This window comes from Tupaia chinensis, unplaced genomic scaffold, assembly GCF_000334495.1.
Source record: "Tupaia chinensis unplaced genomic scaffold, TupChi_1.0 Scaffold000293_1, whole genome shotgun sequence".
NCBI lineage: Eukaryota > Metazoa > Chordata > Mammalia > Scandentia > Tupaiidae > Tupaia > Tupaia belangeri.
This window is the reverse complement of record NW_006159778.1, coordinates 797,001-814,961: the sequence shown is the minus strand read 5'-3', so window position 1 is coordinate 814,961 and position 17,961 is coordinate 797,001. Positions and strand designations below refer to the sequence as shown.

The 17,961-nt window shown below is 36.1% G+C and overlaps 2 pseudogenes; both read left to right on the top strand.

Annotated features, from left to right (window-relative positions):
* The first annotated feature begins 1,712 nt into the window (after positions 1 to 1,712).
* LOC102500698 (cullin-2-like) lies at positions 1,713 to 3,376 on the top strand (annotated as a pseudogene).
* Positions 3,377 to 3,383: 7 nt separating this feature from the next.
* Positions 3,384 to 5,084, top strand: LOC102494481 (ATP-binding cassette sub-family E member 1 pseudogene; annotated as a pseudogene).
* Positions 5,085 to 17,961: the final 12,877 nt, after the last annotated feature.

Genomic DNA, 17,961 nt, shown 5'->3' with positions numbered 1-17,961 from the left:
TGGAAAAAGCATATTTTGCCATTTTTCTCCCCCAGCCTTTATGATTTCATAATGACCAAGTAAAGTTTTGTGGACCACCTTATCATCCTGAGACAACAAGCTTAGTAATTTTGTGACCAAGAGTGGTCCAAAGCGCTTGTATCATAAAACCACTCTTACTATTTGTATTTTTTTAATGCTATTAAAATCCACAAAAGTTGGGCCAACAGGTACGATTGTGGTTATTTCCTCTAAAGTGAGCTTGCCATTAGTTGTACATGATTGTCCACTCTGTGTGCTCTCTGTGAATTGCCTGTGGAGGTTGAGTCCTTCCCATCACCCTCCTTGAGCTGCTCTTCTCTCTTTCTCCTTGACTTTGCGAGGTCTTCACCTGTCCTCGTTTTTATACAATGATGGGAGGAGAAAGTATGGAAAGTAGTCACAATATAATCTTAATGTAACTTAGAATAAACACAATTAAGCTGGACAAAATATTGGAAGAAATCTTAGAATATTATAAAGTCAAAATAACCATTTGGGGAGCATTTGAGCAGTTGTGTTCTTTTACTGACATGGATAACCTACATTTATTTATTGTGTCCATCTATCTGTCTTAATCATAACAAAATTATTTTTAATTTTCCTTACACTGTCTTCAAAAATTATGGAAGAAGGAACAGTGATCCAATTTTAAAACATGGAACCACTTTTCATACATATATTCTCAGGATATCATACTTGGTTTATAAATAAGTTTATATTTTAAATAAACATTAAGTGATATAACCAGCAGGTGGCCTCATGGTTAAGGCATTGGACTCTCACATGGTTGACTGTGTTTTGAATCCTGGTCTTGGTGTTATGCTTTCTCACTTTTCCTCTCTCTTTTGCTCTCTGTCTCTCTTTGGTGAGTACATATGCCTTAGAGTAAATCTAAAAATAATAATAATAAATAAAATAAATAATGTAAAAACTAAATATAAATTCATAAATTATGTGTAGAATACCTTTATCAAGAAGAGACAATATATTAGATAAATACTTTGAGAAAAACAAGTAAATATAAGATACTGGGACCAGCAGTTAGTGTAATGGCTATGTCACTGGACTCCCATGTAGTTGACCATGGTTCGAGTCCTGGACCTGGCAGCTTAAACTCACGCTGGGCTGTGTTTATGCATGCCCAAGATACTGAGAGGAGAATGGAGGAGAAGGAATTGCAGCGTGGCCATCCCCCCATGGGATGATTTCTCGCTTTCTGTCTCTCTTTGTTGGTCTGATGAGCACACACACCCTATGGCAAAAACCTCTCCAAAAAAAAAAAAAAACAGAAAACAAAACAAAAATGAGTAAATATACATACATAAAAATAAAGATCAGAAAGTTAATTTCCATTTTATTTCTACTTGTACTAGTAATAACAACATTTAGTTTGCATTTTGAGGAAGTTTGAAGTTGACAAGAGTCAACTTCAAAAGCAAGTAATTTTGTCTAAACATTTACCTAGATATGCTAAAACTGAGAGTGCTTGGCTGCCTTCCCCCCGCATCTCCTAGGCAGGTGGCGGTGGCTGGTGGGAGGTGGCCTTGGTGCACAGTAATGGCAGTGCATTGAACTTGGAACACAAACTGACAGCTACTGCCACTGGCCACCTTTCTCGCCTACCTGGGCTTCCTCCTTTGCTCCACCGAACTGCCCCCTGCTTCCGCAGATTTCAACACTAAACTCGCATGATGTCTTTGGAACCAAGAGTAGTAGATTTTGATGAAACATGGAGCAAACTTTTAAGAACTCTCAAAGCTGTCATCATGTTGGAGTAAGTGGAAAGAGCAAAGTGTAACTACCACTTCTCAGATATCTATGCTTTATGTGTGGCCTATACTGAACCTCTTGGAGAAAGATTTTATACAGAAACTAAGAATTTTTTTTTTTAAATCACATTTGGCATTTGCACAAGAGAGTCCTGGAGTCTGAAGAACAAGTACTTGTGATGCACCATAGGCATTGGGAAGAGTACAGCAAGGATGCAGGCTACATGGGCTGCCTGTATAGGTATCTGAACACTCAGTTTATTAAATAGAATATATGGACAGAAGCTTACCTTCAGTATAGCTATAGTAGGGTAGATATGAATGGACCACTTATGGAAATAGGAGAGCTAGCATTGGATATCTGGAGGAAATTGATGGTTGAACCACTTCAGACCATCCTTATTCAAATGCTGCTCCAGGAAATCAAGAATGATTGTGGTGGTGAAGATCTAAACCAGAAAGTAATCCATGAGTTTATTAACTTTGTTCATGTTGAACAGTATAAGAAATAATTCCCCTTAAAGTTTTATCAGGAAATCTTTGAGTCTCCCTTTCTGACTGAAACAGGAGAGTATTACAAACAAGAAACTTCAAATTTGTTACAACAATCCAACCACAGTAAATGGAAAAGGTTTTACATAGATTAAAGGATGAAGAAATTTGATGTCAAAAATACTGAAATCCAAGTTCATATACTAAAGTGATACATGGATGTCAGCAGCGAATGGTAGCAGACCACCTGCAGTTCTTACATGCATGCAGAATGTCATAATATCACTCGACAGGAGAAAAAAAAGTGACATGAAAAACATGTACATCCTACTCTGTTCTGTGTCCACTGGTTTACCTCATATGATTCAGGAGCTGCAAAATTATATCCACGATGAGGGCCTTAGAGCAACCAATAACCTTACTCAGGTAAAATATGCCAACGCTATTCGTGAAGTCAGTTTTGGAAGTACACGATAAATTTGTTCAGCTTATCAACACTGTTTTGAATGGTGACCGGCACTTTATGAGTGCACTGGATAAGGCCCTTATGTCAGTTGTGAACCACAGAGAGCCCAAGTCTGTCTGCAGAGTGCCTGAATTGCTAGCCAAGTACTGTGACAACTTATTAAAAGGAGGCAGCAAAAGGGATGACTGAGAATGAAGTGGAAGACAAACTCATGAGCTTCATTACTGTTTTCAAGTACATCAATGATAAGGACATTTTTCAAAAGTTCTACACAAGAATGCTGGAAAAACGTTTAATTCATAGGTTCTCTATGTCTATGGATCCTGAAGAAGTCATGATCAATAAATTAAAGCAAGCCTGTGGCTACAAGTTTACCAGCAAGCTGCATCGGATGTATACAGATATGAGTGTCAGTGCCGATCTCAGCAATAGGTTTAATAATTTTATCAAAAACCAAGACACATTAATAGATTTGGGAATTAGCTGTCAAATATATGTTCTGCAGGCTGGTGCATGGCCTCTTACTCAGGCTTTTACATCTCTGTTTGCAATTCCCCAGGAATTAGAAAAAAGTGTACAGATGTTCAAATTATTTTACAGCCAGCATTTCAGTGGAAGAAAACTTGCAGTTAAGTATTGTCAACCATGACAAATGTAAATCTAAGAAATGTCGGCAAGAGTGCAAAAAGTTACCCTCTGGTTCAAATGTGAAAAGTATGCATAGAGGTTACACCCCAGAGTAAAATAGCATTGATTTCAGAAACTCGTTGTATTGGTTTTGGTATTTGTATTAAGAAATGCCCCTTTGGTGCCTTATCAATTGTCTATTTACCAAGCAACTTGGAAAAAGAAACAACACATCGATATTGTGCCAATGTCTTCAAACTTCACAGGTTGCCTATCCCTAGTCCAGGTGAAGTTTTGAGATTGGTTGGAACTAATGGTATTGGAAAGTCAACTGCTTTAAAACTGCAGCAGGAAAGCAGAAGCCAAACCTCAACAAGTATAATCCTCCTGACTGGCAAGAGATTTTGACTTACTTCCATGGATCTGAATTGCAAAATTATTTGTGTAGACCAGATTCCCAAGGCTGTAAAGGGGACAGTGGGGTCTATTTTAGATAGAAAGGATAAAACAAAGACATAAGCAATTATATATCGACGGCTTGATTTAACTCACCTAGAAGAACAAAATGTTGAAGACCTTTCAGTAGGAGAGTTGCAGAGATTTGCTTGTGCTATTGTTTGAATACAGACAACCGATATTTTCATGTTTTACTAACCCTCTACTTACCCAGACGTCAAGCAGCATTAAAAGACTGCTATGTGATCTTTAGTAAATCCAGATAGATGCAACATTGTGATGGAACATGATCTAAGTGTATTACACTATCTCTCTGACTTCATCTGCTATTTATATGGAATACTAAGTGCTTATGTCGTGGTTAGTATGCCTTTTAGTGTAAGAGACTGTATCAACATTAATTTAGATGGCTATTTTCCAACAGAAAACTTGAGCTTCAGAGATGCAGCACTTGTTTTTAAAGTGGCTGGGACAATAAATGAAGAAGGTAAAACAATGTGTATGTATAAATATCAAGAAGAAATACATGGGAAAGCTTAAATTAAATTGTAGCTGGAGAGTTTACAGATTCTGAAATCACGATGATGTAGGGTGAAAATGGCACCAGTAAAACAACATTTATTAGAATGCTTGCTGGAAGACTTAAACCTGATGAAGGAGGCGTGACAGTTCTAAATATCAGTTATAAACCACGGAAAATCAGTCCCAAATCAAATGGAAGTGTTCACCAGTTACTACATGCAAAGATAAGAGATGCTTATACTCATCCACAACTTGTGACTGATGTGATGAAGCCTCTTCCAATTAAAAACATAATTGGTCAAGAGGTGCAGACATTATCTGGTGGTGAATTGCAGCAAGTAGCTTTAGCTCTTTGTTTGGGAAAATCTGCTGATGTCTATTTGATTGATGAACTATCTGCCTATTTGGATTCTGAACAAAGACTTATGGCAGCTCAAGTTGTCAAATGTTTTATACTTCATGCAAAGAAGAGAGCCTTTTTCATGGAACATGACTTCATCATGGCTACCTATTTAGCAAATAGAGTCATCATTTTTGACGGTTTTCCATCTAAGAACACAGTCGCAAACAGCCCTTAGACCCTCTTTGTTGGCATGAGTAAATTTCTATCTTAACTTGAAATTTCATTCAGAAGAGATCCAAACAACTATAGGCTACAAACAAATAAACTCAACTCAATTAAGGACGTGAAACAAAAGAATATCGGAAACTACTATTTCTTGGATGATTAGACTCCATCTTGAGAATATCTACAAGCAATTTATTAAAAGAAACACTTACTGAAAACTTTTAATCAAGTTTAATACCCGCATACTCAGGAGCTTGAAGTGTAATTTACTTACCATAACATGAAAAGACAGTTGTGTTGTAAACTATATAGCACAAATACAGAAAATACCACTTTACTGTTCTTCCTACGCCCCTTTTTGTGCATCATAATCTATAAAGACATTTCAAGCTATATAAATTACCTCCAAGTTTTCATGAGGTATGGGGAGATTTTCAATAGATACATTTATGTACAAAATGCTGATCAGTGTTGCCCTATTTTAAAAATCTTGAAAAGGGTTTCTATATTTACCTGGTTTGCTAATTATACCAGTATAACAAAACTGCTCTTATTTTAAAAGCTGGTAGAAAATTCCACTGATGAGATTTGATAAATAAACATCGGGATTATTAAAAAAAATCTTGCTCATACTGTGGCTCCCTAGAACAATACTGCTGTCACCACCAGCAAATTTCCTACCTTGGGAATTAGCCTGTTCTCTGTAGGAAAAGCTATATAAAAGTAGCCAAAAGGTGATGCTCCATGGTCAATGCAGGACCAATATGGGGGGCAGGTTTAGGAGTGCTCCCTGCCAGCCCCTCAGAACCCCCATATCATCAAGTCTGTATTGGATACTGTATCAGGACCTGGTAAGTCTGTGTTGGACCTACCGATAGGAACAGGCTGGCGCTGCATGACCCTGGCTGCAGAATGAGGATTTGGAAAGTGCTCCCAAGGGCTCTGGTGAAACCATTGTTCCCCTCCAGGGATGAATGCTGCCAGTATGTGGACTTAGCACCTCTATGCCACTCCAGGGCCACCACCTGCTGGTTTCTAGCATTAGGGAGGCCTAAGAAATTAACCACAAATGCAGCAAGCTGGAGCTTCCCAGAGCAGTACAAGAGGTCCCAGATCCCCCAACTTTATCCCAGAGAATGGACTTCAGGGAAGAGGAAAAGCATGTTGTCAATCAACAAAGTTCACAGCATCAATGGCCTTTTGAAAGGTTGATTTCCATCGATTCCCCAGGACATAGATTAAAATTAGAAAAATCCAAGACTATACTCATCTGAGGATTTTAAGAACATATGATGACTATTACCAGAGTTATTGAGATATGCAATGACTCAATGCCATCCCTCAGTCCCTCCACAAACACTGGCTATCCACCCTGTCTGTATGTTATCTTCAGTATCAGAGTGGGGGGACTCACTCATTCAAGTGCTCTCCATAACTGCACTGCCCTGCGGTCCTGCTGTTTATGTGTGATAAATGAATGGCATACAGGTTATCTTCTCTTGTAGCAAATAAATTAATCCTTACATGAAGCAAAGTGATGAAAAATGTCCTCATCAAGAAACACCTAATTAAGTCTAATTATGTGATCCCCAGGAGAACAGAGAATGACCTGAGGGATGCTCACACTGAAACTCCTGCCAACACTCCTGGACTGTGTAGGCAACTGCAACTTGATGAGGTCTGGTAAGAAGTTAGTTAAATGTGTCACAGTCTCTCAATCCATTCATCCATAAGGGAGTATTTGGGTTGGTTCCAGGTCTTAGCAATCATGAATAGTGCCTCAATAAACATCAATGTATGAATGTATATTTTAAAAAATTAAAATAAATAAAGAAAGAAAACCAGAAAGAAAAAAAGAAGAAAAGAAAAATAAAAAGAGAAAGAGAAAAAAATAGTTAAAAACAAGTCAAAATGATGAAGACAATGATTCAATATTTGAATATATATATTTTCTTACATTAGAGTTTTATTGCAAAACACTGAGGTTTGTCCAATTTAAAAATGTGTAATACATTTGTTCATATGTAAGTGTTCATGCTCAGTTGTTTGCTGACTTTTTAGGAAACCATGGTTGTTAGTAACATACTTTCATGTTTCTTTAAAATCCAATAAAAATAAACATAACCATTACTTCAACTTAAAGATGATACTGTAGCAAGAAATCAAAGAAAACTAGATTTCCACAGAAAACATTTGCCACAGACTGAGATTTAGAACATCTGAAAATCATTTTCTCATTTGTGATTTTGTGGAAAAAATTACATATATTGAGGCCAGCAACTGGCAAGGGGGTTAAGGGATTTGATTCCCACAAAGCTGACCATGATCCTAGCTCCAGACCCCACTACTTGGAAATCAGACATGTGAATGTGTATGCCTCAAAATCCCAATAGGAGGGAACCAGCAGTTAGCGTAATGGTTATGTCGCTGGACTCCCACGTGGTCGACCGCGGTTCACGTCCCGGGCCCGGTGGCTTACAACTCACGCCGGGCGCGTGTGCATGCGTGCCCAAGATCCCGAGAGGAGAATGGAGGAGAAGGGATTGCGGCGTGACCATTCCCCCTGGGGGGTGATTTCTCGCTTTCTGTCTCTATGTCTCTCTCTGTCTGTCTGGCAAGCGCACGCGCCCTACAGTGAAAATCTCTCCAAAAAAAAAAAATCCCAATAGGACAATGGAGGAAAAGAGATTAAGGTATGGCCACTCTCCCTAGAGGATGAGTTCTTGCTTTCCTTTTCTCTGTCTCTTTTGGGTGATTGCAGATCTGTGGCACAGAAAATCCTAAAAAAAAAAAAAAATCTACAGAAAACAGTCATATTACTCATATGAAAGCATGGATGAACTGAATTTTCTGGAGTCTGCTCAATAAAATCTTCAAATCTTTGAATACCTTTTGAAGTAATGTGAAGTAACGAAAGATGTAGCCTTTTGATTATTTTAACAAAACTGTTTCTTATAAGAGAAATTGAATTTATCCAGCATCATATTAAAACAATCCTTTGCACCGTTGGTCTCTAGGATTTATTTTTTTTAAGATATTGCCATAGGGTTTGTCCATTTGTTGGAGAGGAAGAGACAGACAGTGAGAAGAAAAGTGAGAAATCATTCCTTGAATAAATGTTGAACATGCACACACATGTACTAGCATATTTTTTTAGACAGAGTTTTGCTATTGGGCACGTGCATTTACCAGAGAGACAGAGAAGAACGAGAGAGAGAAAGTAAGAAATCACCCTCCAGGGAAATGGCCATGCTACAATCCCTTCTCCATTATTCTCTTGGGATTTTGGGCACTCACACACAAGCTCCAAATGTGAGTTTTAAGCCAACCGGTCTGGGACTCACACTGCTCTTGACTATGTGGGAATCTGGGGACATAACTGCTATGCTATTTGTTTGTCCACATACTCAGCAAGGATTGCAAGAGCCCTGGTTTGTGACTTAGACTGTGGTTGACAATGTGGGAGTCGAGCATCATAATTATGCTCTGTGCTGGTCCTAGACTCCAGGATTTTAAAATTAGTGCCATGACATGGTATGTTAAGCCACCAACACCCTTTCTCTCCTGGGACATACATGTGTATGTGTGTATCTTTATACCAATGTATAACTACAGATAGTTTTATACATAAAAGTCAAGTTTTTAATTTATACATATCTATTATTTTAAACTAGATCTTCATGTCAATGTATAAAAAGTGCCCTGAAACCTTTTTTAAGGACCAATTCAGAATGTGGTGGTTAAAGTGGCTGGATTCAACAGGTCAATCACATGGTTCGAGTCCCGTATCAGGCAATTTGTGAAGCACATTGAGTTCATATGCATGCATACCCAAAATCCCAACAGGAGAGGGATGGAGGAGAAGGGATTACAGTATCACAATTCCACATTTCTTGATAATTTCTTTTTTTGCCATCCCCTTTCTCTCTCTCCCAGATGAGTGCACAACCCTCCAGCAAATTAAAAAAAAAAAACAAAAAACAAAACTTTTTTCAAGAGCAGCATTTCAATCTCATTGCTTTCACTGAATTATTATAATGTTGATATTTTATCTCATATCATGTAATATTATTAATAAAACTAATGATATTCAAGTGCCAACCAGTGGTAACTTGATGTTTCTCTCTTACCATTATGAAAATCTTGTCTGTGATTTTCACCAATTTGGCTCTGATGTGCCAAGGAATATATCTTATTAGGTTGATTCTATTTGAAGTCCTTTGCATTTCTTGGTCTAGATGTTTCAATGTTTCCCTAGGTTTGTAATTTTTCTGCAAGTATTTCATAGAATAGCCTTTCATTGTCATTATTAGTTTCTTCACCTTCTGAAATAACAATTACTAGGATATTTTGGTGTTTAATGACAAATTGTATTTCCTGTATGTTATTATTATTATTATTTATGGTTTTGTTAAAGTCAGAGACTATGTGTTCCCAGTCAGAGATCTTATCTTCCACCTGGTTTAATCTGATATGAATTATTTTGAGGGAGGTTTTGATCTCTTGTATTACAGTATTCATCTTTAAAAGCTCTGTGTGATTCTATCTTATGAAGCATAACTGTTTATGAAGTTCCTACTTTAGGTTGTGAGTGATTTTCTCATCTCCTGGAGTTGGTCGCCTATTTTGTCTAGCCTGTCATTGAGTTTAGTTACAATAAATACTCTGAATTCTTTTATGACATTTCAGTGACTTCCTCTGCTTTTTCCATTTTCGGAGAGAAGTTCTTGTCTTTCCTTGGGGGTGGGCAATATTTCCTGGATCTCTCAAATTTCTTGAGGCTCTGATGTGAATTTTATTCATCTAGTGATATACTCACTTCTTTTTCTGGAGTAAATTCCTGTAGTCATTTTGACCTGAATTAGCTATGTGCCAGTTTCTATCAAATAAAATGGCATGGTGGTAACCACAGTGGAAGTTTTGGTTTAAGATTTACAGAAAGGCTTTTCACTCCCCTTTTGCTGATGTGGATGTGGAAGAGAACTCCTTCACAGCTCCACAGTTCTAAGATGTTTGGTTTCTAAATACCTAGACTTAGGGTGTTGTTATGTGGCAGGAGATTGACCTGAGAGGAGATAATGAACATATCCAGGAATATCAATAATTACATTGAATGTTAATAGATTAAATTCAAGGATCGAGACACACAGACTGAATGAAAAAAAAAAGAAAGAAAGAAACTGTTGTCTACAAGAAACACACCTTATGGATAAATTCATACATAGACTAAAAGTAAAAGACTGGAAAAAGGCATTGCATGCAACTGAAAATCCCAAAAAGGCTGGAATCACAATAGGGATTTCAGACAGATAGGCTTTAAGATAATATCTATAGGAAGAAACTAAGAAGGGCATTATATAGTACTCAAAGGGCTAATTCATCAAGAAGACATAACAGGTATAAACATCTTTTTTACCCAATTTAGGAATGCCTTTATGCATGAAAAAGACTACTAGAGATAAAAGGAGATATAGGGAGCAACACTTAATTGTGTGTTAAGATAAAATCTATAAGAAACTAACAAGGACATTATATAGTACTCAAAGGGCTAATTCATCAAGACATAACAGGTATAAACATCTTTTTACCCAATTTAGGAATGCCTTTATGCATGAAAAAGACTACGAGAGATAAAAGGAGAGATAGGGAGCAACACTTAATTGTTTGGGATGTCAACACCCCATTATCTCCTTTAGACAGATAGTCTAGACAAAAATAAACAGAGATATATGGGACCTAAATGATATTATAAATCAAATGGACCTGACAGATATCTATAGAACTTCTGACCTTAAGGCCATGGATTATAATTTTTTCTCATCCTTGTATGTAACCTTTTCAAAGATTGACAATATGATAGGATACAAATCAAGTCTTTATAGATTCAATAGAAAGTACTTCCAGGACCTTCTCTGACCATGATGGAATTAAACTTGTTATTAATTTTAGGAAAAATCCTTGACGATACACAAACACATGGAAATTAACAACCTACTCCTGCATGACTTCTCAGGTCTCAAAGATATTAAATCTGAAATAAAAAGATTTATAAACAAATGATAATAAATACATGAGTTTCCATAATCTATGGGACACTGCAAAAGCTATCATAACAGGGAAATTCATAGCAATTACTACACATAAGAAAAAGATGGAAAGGTGTCAAAAAGACAACCTAATATCATGCCTCAGGGAACTGGAAAAGCAACAACACAATTACCCAAAGACACCAGGAGGAGAGAAATAATAAAAATTCAAGCAGAACTAAATGAAATAGAAAATTAATGAACTATACAGAAAATGAAGGAAAGCAAAAGATGGATAGTTGAAAAGATTAATAGAAGTGACACACCATTAGGTAGATTAAGAAGAATAGAAAATGAAACCAGGCAAATCAAATATGTAATGACTCAGGCAATATTACAACAGAAACAATAGAAATACAAATCATCATTAGAGGATACTATGAGTGACTATATACTAACAAATAAGAGAATGTGGATGAAATAGACAAATTTCTAGATGCATATCATCTACCAAAAATTGAATCAGGAGGACACAGAAACCCTGAGTAGACCCTCAACAAAACATGAGATAGAATCAGTAATAAATAACCTCCTGACAAAGAAAAGTCCAGATCCTGATAGTTTCACTTCTTAAATCTACAAAACTTTTAAAGAAGAGGTGACTTCCATTCTACTCACGGTGTTTCTAAAGTTCCAAAAGGAAGGAATCCTCCCAAAATCATTTTATAAAGCATCCATCACCCTCATTCCTAAAACAGATAAAGGCATGGCAAAAAAGGAAAACTATAGACCAATAGTTCTTATAAATATAGATGCAAAAATTCTCAACAAGATAACTTGCAAATTGTATCCAACAACTTATAAAAAAGATTATTCCTCACAACCAGGTAGGCTTAATTCTAGGAATGTAACATAAACAAAACCATAAACATAGTACACCATATTAGCAGAATGAAATATAAAATCATATGATCATTTCAGCTGAAGTAGAAAATGCATTAGACAAAATACAACATCCCATAATGATTAAGACTCTAGGCAAATTTGGCATAGAAGCGTCATTTCTCAACACAATAAAAGCCATACATGGTAAACCTATATCTAACAGTATACTGAATGATGAAAAGCTGAAAGCTTTTCCACTAAAACCTGGTACAAGAAAAGACTGCCCAGTTTCTCTGCTCCTTTTCAATATAGTACTAGAAGTCCTAGTTAATTCAATTGAAAAGAAATCATATAAAAATTATTCAAATAGGAAAAGGAAAATTAAAAATATATTATTTGCAGATCACATCATGGTATATGTAGAAGACACAATCTGCCCAGGAAAAAATCTTCTTTAGGTAATAAATGAATAAAGTAAAGTGGCAGGATACAAAAATCTACAGTATTTCTATGTACAAAAAACAGGCTGACTTTGGTAGAACTGAAGAAAGAAATTCCTTTTACCTTAGCGACAAAATGCTTACAGTACCTATGGAAAAACCTAACCAAGGAAGTCAAAGACCTTTACAAGGAAAATTATGAAAATCTTTTAAAAAGATAATAAAAAGACACAAAATAGTGAAAGGACATTACATGCTCCTGGAATGGAAGAGTTAATATAATGAAAATAGCAATTCTACACAATTAATCAGAATATTTCATGCAACTACAATCAAATTACCAGAAATATTCCTTTTTTTTTTTTTTGGAGAGGTTTTTGCTATAGGGCGTATGCTCTCGCCAGACAGAGAGAGACATAGAGACAGAAAGTGGAGTTGGTCGCCTATTTTGTCTAGCCTGTCATTGAGTTTAGTTACAATAAATACTCTGAATTCTTTTATGACATTTCAGTGACTTCCTCTGCTTTTTCCATTTTCGGAGAGAAGTTCTTGTCTTTCCTTGGGGGTGGGCAATATTTCCTGGATCTCTCAAATTTCTTGAGGCTCTGATGTGAATTTTATTCATCTAGTGATATACTCACTTCTTTTTCTGGAGTAAATTCCTGTAGTCATTTTGACCTGAATTAGCTATGTGCCAGTTTCTATCAAATAAAATGGCATGGTGGTAACCACAGTGGAAGTTTTGGTTTAAGATTTACAGAAAGGCTTTTCACTCCCCTTTTGCTGATGTGGATGTGGAAGAGAACTCCTTCACAGCTCCACAGTTCTAAGATGTTTGGTTTCTAAATACCTAGACTTAGGGTGTTGTTATGTGGCAGGAGATTGACCTGAGAGGAGATAATAAACATATCCAGGAATATCAATAATTACATTGAATGTTAATAGATTAAATTCAAGGATCGAGACACACAGACTGAATGAAAAAAAAAAGAAAGAAAGAAACTGTTGTCTACAAGAAACACGCCTTATGGATAAATTCATACATAGACTAAAAGTAAAAGACTGGAAAAAAGCATTGCATGCAACTGAAAATCCCAAAAAGGCTGGAATCACAATAGGGATTTCAGACAGATAGGCTTTAAGATAAAATCTATAAGAAACTAACAAGGACATTATATAGTACTCAAAGGGCTAATTCATCAAGACATAACAGGTATAAACATCTTTTTACCCAATTTAGGAATGCCTTTATGCATGAAAAAGACTACTAGAGATAAAAGGAGATATAGGGAGCAACACTTAATTGTGTGGGATGTCAACACCCCATTATCTCCTTTAGACATATAGTCTAGACAAAAATAAACAGAGATATATGGGACCTAAATGATATTATAAATCAAATGGACCTGACAGATATCTATAGAACTTCTGACCTTAAGGCCATGGATTATAATTTTTTCTCATCCTTGTATGTAACCTTTTCAAAGATTGACAATATGATAGGATACAAATCAAGTCTTTATAGATTCAATAGAAAGTACTTCCAGGACCTTCTCTGACCATGATGGAATTAAACTTGTTATTAATTTTAGGAAAAATCCTTGACGATACACAAACACATGGAAATTAACAACCTACTCCTGCATGACTTCTCAGGTCTCAAAGATATTAAATCTGAAATAAAAAGATTTATAAACAAATGATAATGAATACATGAGTTTCCATAATCTATGGGACACTGCAAAAGCTATCATAACAGGGAAATTCATAGCAATTACTACACATAAGAAAAAGATGGAAAGGTGTCAAAAAGACAACCTAATATCATGCCTCAGGGAACTGGAAAAGCAACAACACAATTACCCAAAGACACCAGGAGGAGAGAAATAATAAAAATTCAAGCAGAACTAAATGAAATAGAAAATTAATGAACTATACAGAAAATGAAGGAAAGCAAAAGATGGATAGTTGAAAAGATTAATAGAAGTGACACACCATTAGGTAGATTAAGAAGAATAGAAAATGAAACCAGGCAAATCAAATATGTAATGACTCAGGCAATATTACAACAGAAACAATAGAAATACAAATCATCATTAGAGGATACTATGAGTGACTATATACTAACAAATAAGAGAATGTGGATGAAATAGGCAAATTTCTAGATGCATATCATCTACCAAAATTGAATCAGGAGGACACAGAAACCCTGAGTAGACCCTCAACAAAACATGAGATAGAATCAGTAATAAATAACCTCCTGACAAAGAAAAGTCCAGATCCTGATAGTTTCACTTCTTAAATCTACAAAACTTTTAAAGAAGAGGTGACTTCCATTCTACTCACGGTGTTTCTAAAGTTCCAAAAGGAAGGAATCCTCCCAAAATCATTTTATAAAGCATCCATCACCCACATTCCTAAAACAGATAAAGGCATGGCATAAAAGGAAAACTACAGACCAATAGCTCTTATAAATATAGATGCAAAAATTCTCAACAAGATAACTTGCAAATTGTATCCAACAACTTATAAAAAAGATTATTCCTCACAACCAGGTAGGCTTAATTCTAGGAATGTAACATAAACAAAACCATAAACATAGTACACCATATTAGCAGAATGAAATATAAAATCATATGATCATTTCAGCTGAAGTAGAAAATGCATTAGACAAAATACAACATCCCATAATGATTAAGACTCTAGGCAAATTTGGCATAGAAGCGTCATTTCTCAACACAATAAAAGCCATACATGGTAAACCTATATCTAACAGTATACTGAATGATGAAAAGCTGAAAGCTTTTCCACTAAAACCTGGTACAAGAAAAGACTGCCCAGTTTCTCTGCTCCTTTTCAATATAGTACTAGAAGTCCTAGTTAATTCAATTGAAAAGAAATCATATAAAAATTATTCAAATAGGAAAAGGAAAATTAAAAATATATTATTTGCAGATCACATCATGGTATATGTAGAAGACACAATCTGCCCAGGAAAAAATCTTCTTTAGGTAATAAATGAATAAAGTAAAGTGGCAGGATACAAAAATCTACAGTATTTCTATGTACAAAAAACAGGCTGACTTTGGTAGAACTGAAGAAAGAAATTCCTTTTACCTTAGCGACAAAATGTTTATGGTACCTATGGAAAAACCTAACCAAGGAAGTCAAAGACCTTTACAAGGAAAATTATGAAAATCTTTTAAAAAGATAATAAAAAGACACAAAATAGTGAAAGGACATTACATGCTCCTGGAATGGAAGAGTTAATATAATGAAAATAGCAATTCTACACAATTAATCAGAATATTTCATGCAACTACAATCAAATTACCAGAAATATTCCTTTTTTTTTTTTTTGGAGAGGTTTTTGCTATAGGGCGTATGCTCTCGCCAGACAGAGAGAGACATAGAGACAGAAAGGGATGGTCACGCCACAATCCCTTCTCCTCCATTCTCCTCTCGGGATCTTGGGCACGTATGCACATGCACCCGGTGTGAGTTTTAAGCCACCGGGTCCGGGATGTGAACCGCGGTCGACTACGTGGGAGTCCAGCGACATAGCCATTACGCTAACTGCTGGTTCCCATTACCAGAAATAATCTTAACAGATTGAGAAGAGACAATCATAAAATTTTTCTGAAATTATAAAATACCTTGTATTGCCAGGCCAATCCTGTGCAAGAAGAGTGAGCCATATCTCATTTCCTGATCCCAAAATATACTATAAAGATGTGATAATCAAAAACAACATGGCACTGGCACAAAACAGACAGGTGGACCAACCGAAGAGAATAGAGATCCCAGAAATAAACCTCAAAACATACAGCCAGCAGTTTTTTGACAAAGAGCACTAGTCAATCCAGTAGAAAAAGGAGAAGCTGTTTCGTCAGTGGTGCTGGACAAACAGGGTATCCACCTGCAGAAAGATAAAACTGAAGCTGCATCTTTCACTATTAATAAAAATCTACTCAAAATGGATCAAAGATCTCTAAACCTAAGACATCAAACTATAAAACTGCTGATGGAAATCACTGGAGAATTTCTGGGAGACATTGGGGTAGGCAAAGACTTTGTAAATAAAACCTCTAGAGCACAGGCAATAATTTCCAAAATAGAAAAGTGATATTTCATTAGATTAAGAAGTTTGTGCACAGCCAAGGACACAGTAATCGGTGTGAACCAACAATACTTGGAATGGGAGAATATTTTTGTAAACGATGCCTCAGATAAGGGACTGATAAGCAGAATACACAGGGAACTCGAGCAACTTAACCCCCCCAAAAATGATTAATTCAATCAAAAGATGGAAACATGAGCTGAACCAACAACTCTCTAAGAAAGACATATAAACAATCAAAAAGCTTAATTAGAAATGCTGAAAATCCCTTATAAGGAAAATGCAGACATAAACATCAATGAGATACTACTTAACCCCTCTCAGAATGGCAAGATTAAAAATACAAAAACTGTTAAGAGTTGGCAGGGTTGTGGTGAAAGGGGAACTGTTTTACACTCTTATTGGAAATATAAATTGGTCCAGTCACTTTGAAAAACAATATGAAGTTTCCTCAAAGACCTATAAATAGAAGTACCATATGATCCAGCAATTTCACCTTTGGGTATCTACCAAAAGGACAGGGAAATAGAAAAGCACTTACACATCAATGTTTATTGCAGCATTATTCATGATTGCTAAGACATGGAACCAACCCAAATATCCACAAACAGTTGAATGAGTTGAAAAAGTGTGGCACATATACTCTATACACTTATCAATAATAACCAGAGGATCTAAAGGGAATATATATTTTTAAGGAAAAAATATGTGTATTTTTTTAGAGAGATTTTTTGCTATAGGGCAGGTGGGCTCACTGGAGACAAAGAGAAAAAAATAAATCCCCAGATGAGACAGCCTTGCCATAATCCCTTCTCCTCCATTCTCATCTCAGGATTTGGGGCATGCATGCACACACACTTCACATGAGTTTCAAGCCTCCAGGTCCAAGCTTGGAGCCACAGTCAACCATGTGGGAGTCCAATGCCTTAAACACTATGCCACCTGCTGGCCCTTCAAGGAAAGTGTATTTTAATCACAATTTGTTCATAAGAGTTGACATTGTAGTGTAAAAAAGTACAGAAAAAGACACCTAAAAGGTCCAGTAAGAGTTATGTTGCTTGACTCTAACATGGCCGATCAAGGTTCAAGTCCTAGACCTGGAGGCTTGAAACTCATGCCAGGTGCATGTGCATGCATACCCCAAATCCTGAGAAGGGAATGGAGGAGAAGTAACTGTGGTGTGGTCATCTCCATGAAGGGTGATTTTTTTACTTTCTGTCTCTCTCTGTCTCTCTGGCAATGGCATACAACCTATAGAAAAAATATCTAAAAAAACCCCCTGAAAATGCATAAAATGAATATATTTTTGATGTTAATTCTGCCAAATGGTTGAAAAACTTCTTAGCCCAGTGTTATTAAATGTTCTAGAGCATAAAGAAAATAGGGAATGCTTCCATCATGATTTCTGGACATAAAAACAAAATGGCATTTGAGATATACCTAATTGTAAAGGGATTTACGGAAACAAATGTAAATGTGGTGAATAGAGCTAATATTTGAGTATTGTGATTTGTTTGTTTGCCTCTCTCTCTTTTTTTTTTTTTTTTTTTTGCAATAGAGCATGTTCCC